Source organism: Rutilus rutilus, assembly GCF_951802725.1.
Source record: "Rutilus rutilus genome assembly, chromosome: 19".
NCBI classification, from domain to species: domain Eukaryota; kingdom Metazoa; phylum Chordata; class Actinopteri; order Cypriniformes; family Leuciscidae; genus Rutilus; species Rutilus rutilus.
The window spans coordinates 535,887-542,667 of record NC_140232.1 but is presented as its reverse complement, the minus strand read 5'-3'; positions in this window follow the sequence as shown (position 1 = coordinate 542,667).

Below are 6,781 nucleotides of genomic sequence, written 5' to 3'. Positions count from 1 at the left end.
ATTGAAATTATTCATTGAATGAATGAATGAATGAAAACTTTATTGAACAACATCAATCAACACGAAGTGTTCAAAAGGATAAAAACACAAAAAAGCCCAAAGGCTTGTTTCCATTGTGGTCCTTATGATGGAAAATGAATAATAGTACATGGACTAACAACATTGAGAACAATAAAGAAAGGGAGCAAAAAAAATAAAGCTGATAAAAACACAATAAAACAAAAGAAACAATGACTAAATTCCCAAATAGACAAACAGACAATACAGTATTCCTACTACTTCAAGGATTTCTATTTCTATTTCCTTTCTTTTTTTCTTTATAAGTTTAATAACCAATTTTTTACTGAAGATTTAAAATGATAATATGAAGAGCTCAACAGTTTAAGGTTTAAAGGTAAACTATTCCACAAGACAGCTGCAGAGTATAGGAAAGAGTACTTTCCCACACAGCTCCTAAAGCGACAGGGCCTATAATCTGTGGAACTCCCCCTGGTACAGTAATTGTGCGTATCACTAATTTTTGAAAAGTAATCACATAAATACTTGGGTGCCAGATTATTTCTTATTTTATAAACCAAACACAGTTTAAGTTGAGAAACCCTCTCCTCCACTCTGAGCCACCCAAGACCGGAGAAATGGTGAGAAAGAAGATGAGTTCTAGGATTTAATTTAAGAATCACTCTGATTAGTTTGTTATTTTGACAGATCTGTAGCTTGTCTTTAAGACCTTTAGTAATGCCTGTATACCAAGATGTACAGGCATAGTCAAGATGACATTGAACAAGCGCATCAGCCAGGATTTTTAAAGTTTTACTATCTAAGAGGCTGGATATTCTTGCTAGGAACTTAGTCCTTTGGCTTACCTTTAAAATAATTTTTCGGGCCATAAGCTCACCTGATAATTTGTTATCTAGTATACAGCCCAAGTAAGTAACTGCTTCCTTGGCTGTAATTTCAACATTACCTACGACTACCCTAAACCCCATAGCCTTTTTCAGTTTATCTCTAGACCCAAAAAGAATTGACTCTGTTTTGCCAAGGTGGAGAGACAGCTTGTTGTCTGTTAGCCAAACACTGAGGTTAAGGAGTTCTGAACTAAGCAGCCTTTCCACCTCTGATTTGTCTTTATGAGAGACTAGAATAGCTGAGTCATCTGCAAATAAAAACAAATGACAATCTATAGCTAACGACATATCATTGACATATAATAAAAAAAAGAGAGGACCCAAAATACACCCCTGGGGAACTCCACAAGTTAATTTAAGTGGTGAGGACAAGGTCCCTTCCACATCTACCACCTGTTCTCTGCCCACCAGGTATGACCTCACCCACTGAAGAGATGCTGGAGAAAATCCTAGGGCTTTTAGTTTGTTCAAAAGGACATCATACTGAACCGTATCAAAGGCCTTTTGAAGGTCTATTAACACCATGCCACAATAATTCCCCTTTTCTACCTCTTTCCTAATAAAGTCTGTAAGATAAAGCAGACAGGTATCAGTGGAATGGGCTTTTCTAAAGCCTGATTGGAAGTCAAATAAAAGGTTATGTTCTGCTAAATTATCCTTTCCACAATTTTTGATATTGAACACAAGATAGATACAGGGCGAAAATTTCCAGGATCAGATTTAGGCCCCTTTTTAAATAGAGGTATCACTCTTGCCACCTTAAATTTACTGGGGAAATGTTTTTTTTTTCAATAGATAAATTAATAAGATAAGTTATGACAGGAGTGATTATTTCAGCAGCATCCTTAAGAAATCTGGCAGAGATGTTATCAAAACCGGTAGCCTTGGAAGGATTTAGGCCTTTAAGTTTTTTTAATGCCAGCTCCTCTGTTACTTGCTTAAAATAAAAAGTGTTTGGCTGAACTCCCTTTTCTTCATAAAACGTATGCACCCTCTGTGGATCACTAAAAACACCTGACGCAGATGAAAGCTTCTGCACCAGATTTCTTGCAATTGTTGTGAAGAAACTATTGAAAGTATCTGCCACCACTTTTTTATCATACAATATGGACCCATTAATATCTAGCATAAAAAAGCATATCCCATCACATATGTTGGTAATTTCCATCCAGTTGATATTATTAAGTATGTCCTGAAAATGTTTAACATTATACCCTTTTAAACTTCTGCTTTTCACAGATTTGTGACATTTAATCTGAGCCCTCTTAACTTTCCTGATACAGTAGGTTAAAAATGGTCACTAATTCCATACACAATGACACCACTTTGTAGAATTTTGCTTGTGTCAGATACAATAATGTGGTCAATGGCAGTTTGGCTATGCTCAGTTATTCTGGTTGGAACACTAATTATTTGTGTTAGACCATGCATTTTCAGAAAGTCACAAAAGCCATTGTATAGTGGCCCTTCTGTATTCAAAACATCAATATTATTATCTGCCATTAAAATGACTTCCTGGTTTAAAAAATGTAAAAAAAACATTGCTGTGGAGTTGTAGGCACCTATAGAATATACAGCCCCTATAGAATATACAGCACCTATAGAATATACAGCACTTATAGAATATACAGCACTTATAGAATATACAGCACTTATAGAATATACAGCCCCTATAGAATATACAGCACCTATAGAATATACAGCCCCTATAGAATATACAGCACATATAGAATATACAGCACTTATAGAATATACAGCACTTATAGAATATACAGCACTTATAGAATATACAGCACCTATAGAATATACAGCCCCTATAGAATATACAGCACCTATAGAATATATAGCACATACAGCACCTATAGAATATACAGCCCCTATAGAATATACAGCACCTATAGAATATATAGAACATACAGCACCTATAGAATATACAGCCCCTATATAATATACAGCACATACAGCACCTATAGAATATACAGCCCCTATAGAATATACAGCACCAATAGAATATACAGCACTTATAGAATATACAGCACATACAGCACCTATAGAATATACAGCCCCTATATAATATACAGCACCTATAGAATATACAGCACCTATAGAATATACAGCATTTGTAGAATATACAGCACTTATAGAATATACAGCACATACAGCACCTATAGAATATACAGCCCCTATAGAATATACAGCACATATAGAATATACAAGTCAAGTCATCTTCATTTATATAGTGCTTTTAATAATGTAGATTGTTTCACAGCAACTTTACAGTGATAATAGGAAATGAAAGAAACAGATATTGTTTAGGCTTTACAGCAGCTCTAGAATAAAGTTATTGTCCAGCTAGTGTTAGTTTGATTGATTCACTTCCGTCGCAACGATCATTAGTTATTAACTTAAAAGGATCTACCGCCAGCAGTCGATGTTGATATTCTAGGTATTATCAACTGGCCGGAATTTTGAGCTCGCAATAGACGTGAAGGACTATAATGCGTTAAGAGCTCGCTCAAGCACTGCGGAGCTAAACCATTTAGTGCTTTGTAAGTAATCAGCAATATTTTAAAAAGGGAGCCAATGCAGTGTTGACAGAACCAGGCTAATATGGTCATACTTCCTGGTTCTGGTAAGAACTCGAGCTGCTGCGTTTTGGACCAGCTGTAGTTTGTTTATTAAGCGTGCAGGGCAACCACCCAGTAGAGCATTACAATAATCTAGCCTTGATAATAATCTCATCTAATTGTTCCGCATTTGTCAATGAGAGCATATGGCGTAATTTAGATATATTTTTAAGATGGAAAAATGCGGTTTTACAGATACTAGACACGTGACTTTCAAATGAAAGATTGGTATCAAAGAGCACACCCACACACACACACACACACACCCACACACACACACACAGGTTCCTAACCGATGAGGAAGACTTGACAGAGCAGCCATCAAGTGTTAGACAGTATTCTAGGTTATTACGTGAGGAGGTTTTGTCCAATAATTAGAATCTCTGTTTTTTCAGAATTTAGTAGTAGGAAATGTCTAGTCATCCAATTTTTTTATATCAGCTGTGCATTCTGTTAATTTTGTGAATTGTTAAGTTTCATCAGGACGTGAAGAAATATAGAGCTGAGTATCGTCAGCATAACAGTGAAAACTACCCAGCTAACAATGACCTGGCGGTCCACCAGCGGTTCTTGGGCGGCACAAAGTCAGCAGCTTGACACGACCGGACCTCTGGCGGCACACCATCGGCAACCCGACCAATCTGAAAATGCACATCACCGGCGGTTTTCCGCGGCTGGCCACTGTTGGTACACCAGTGGCAAGCCGATCGTCAGTCCAGTGTTTCTGAGCGCTTACAGGACATATAAATGTATATGTTTTTTATTATTTATTTTTACAGTTAAAAAGAATCTGAAAGCACTGAATAAAAAAATGGTAAAACTGACCTAATAGGTGTAGTAGCTTTATCAAAAGCAAAGTGTTGGTGGTATAAAAAATACTACCTATGAGCATTTTGAGCACGCGTTCAAATGAAATATGGGGCTTGAGTGTTCGTTAAAACAACAATAAAAAAATCTGAAATTACAAAAGTGCCACAATTGTCCCAGTATCACATGCAGAAGTGGTCATTTGCACCTAGGCCATGCTTCCTAACGATATCTCCCAAGGGTAGCATGTACAGAGTGAACAGCAGCGGTCCTAGTACTGAGCCTTGTGGTACGCCATACTGAACTTGTGATTGATAAGACATCTCTTCATTTACTGCTACAAACTGATAACGGTCAGATAAGTATGATTTAAACCATGCTAGTGCAATTCCACTAATGCCAACATCATTTTCGAGTCTATTTAAAAGAACGTTGTGGTCAATGGTGTCAAACGCAGCACTAAGATCGAGTAACACTAATAGCGAGATACAACCACGATCGGATGATAAGAGCAAATCATTTGTGACTCTAATGAGAGCAGTCTCAGTACTATGGTATGGTCTAAATAGTCACAGATATCATTTCTTTCTAGAAAGGAACATAGTTGTGAGGATACTGCCTTTTCTAATATCTTTGACAGAAAAGGTAGATTCGAGATCGGCCTGTAATTGACTAATTCTGAAGGATCAAGTTGCATTTTTTTAACAAGCGGTTTAATCATAGCCAGCTTAAAGTTTTTTGGTACGTATCCTAGAGACAAAGATGAATTAATGATATTAAGAAGAGGATCTATGACCTCTGGAAGCATCTCTTTCAGTAGCTTAGTCGGTATAGGGTCTAACATACATGTTGTAGATTTAGATGATTTAACGAGTTTAGTAAATTCTTCCTCTCCTATAGCAACGAATGAATCAAATTTTTCCTCAGGGAGACTACAATGCACTGCCTGATGCAATACTGTAGTAGACGGTTGCATAGTTATAATTTTCTCCCTGATATTATCAATCTTATAAGTGAAGAAGTTCATAAAGTCATTACTGCTGTGCTCTTTGTAAACTTAAGAAGTAGAAGCTTAATTTCTTGGTAATTTAGCCACTGTATCAAGTAAATAGCCTATGTAATAGCCGTGTTCTCCGGCAGGTGGCGCTGTCAGACCTGCAGATTCACTTACACACAGTTCTCGAGCGGGGTGTGTGTGTGTGTGTGTGTGTGTGTGTGTGTGTGTGTGTGTGTGTGTGTGTGTGTGTGTGTGTGTGTGTGTGTGTGTGTGTGTGTGTGTGTGTGTGTGTGTGTGTGTGTGTGTGCACGAGCGCGAGCGCTATACAGACTTCAGTGGGGTTCTTTTTTCCCCCATTTTCTTCTTTTTTGTAATTTCTATTATTGTATTGTTAAGCATGTGATATGTTCTTCTGATGTAATATAAAACTTACCCATGTACATGCTGTCTGTTTGAAATAAAGCATAAAAACAAAAAAACAGACTTCAGTGGGTCAGAAGTGTTTTCACAGAACAGTTTTCAACCTAACCCTAACTCTGCTTTTTTAAAGACTGATTTTTCCCCCAAAACTTTCGCACTTTTTAGCGGATTTCCAATTTTCCACCGGACAAAATTGCGATTAACAACTCATGATTTCTGTTCTGTCTGTGCGCACCAATCTTGCACTTCTATCTACTCCTCAACCAGACCACCTATAGAGACTTCGGGTTTTCGGCATTATGTTAAGGACGGTCTAATCTCGGGAACGCACAAAAAAAAAATCCAGGAAAAGATTTTGGATTTCCTGGAAATTCCAGGAAAAATTCATTTTTTTTGCAGATATCTCGGCAACCATAATAGCTATCGAGTTGAAACAAATTGCAATCGATAGCTTCTAAAATTTACAATAATATTAGAAAAAAAATAATTGATCAAAAATATTTTCTTTATGCTTCAAAAATTAATTAAAACTTTATATGAAGGGAAATAAGAAAAATATTGCCTTTTCACCTATAAAACTATTGTTCCACAGCAATACGTAAGGAAGGTATTCACAAGAGTCATGAGCACAATTAATTCCACTGAATTACGGCAAGAAATCAATGAAGGTATCGATCAAGATTTGGAGAAGGAGCAAGAATATATGAGAAAACGACAAGAGGTTGTTGCAAAATAAATGGAAGAACGTTCAGCAAAGCGACAAAAGATGGCGACATCCACACAACGGCTTCCTCATCAGGCGTATCTGATTTCTACGATGACTCGTGGCTTTCAGAGGATGTTTTGGCAAATATCTCGAAAGCAGAAGAAGAGTTTACAAAGTCACAAGCCAATAGTCAAGCAGAAAAGAAGGAAGAATCTGAAGAGGACAAAGCAGAAAAGGAAGCTGATACAGAGAAAATCGAGGATATTGAGTAAAAAATAATGAGCTAATAAAAAAAAACTAGTCAAGTGATTGTGCCTTT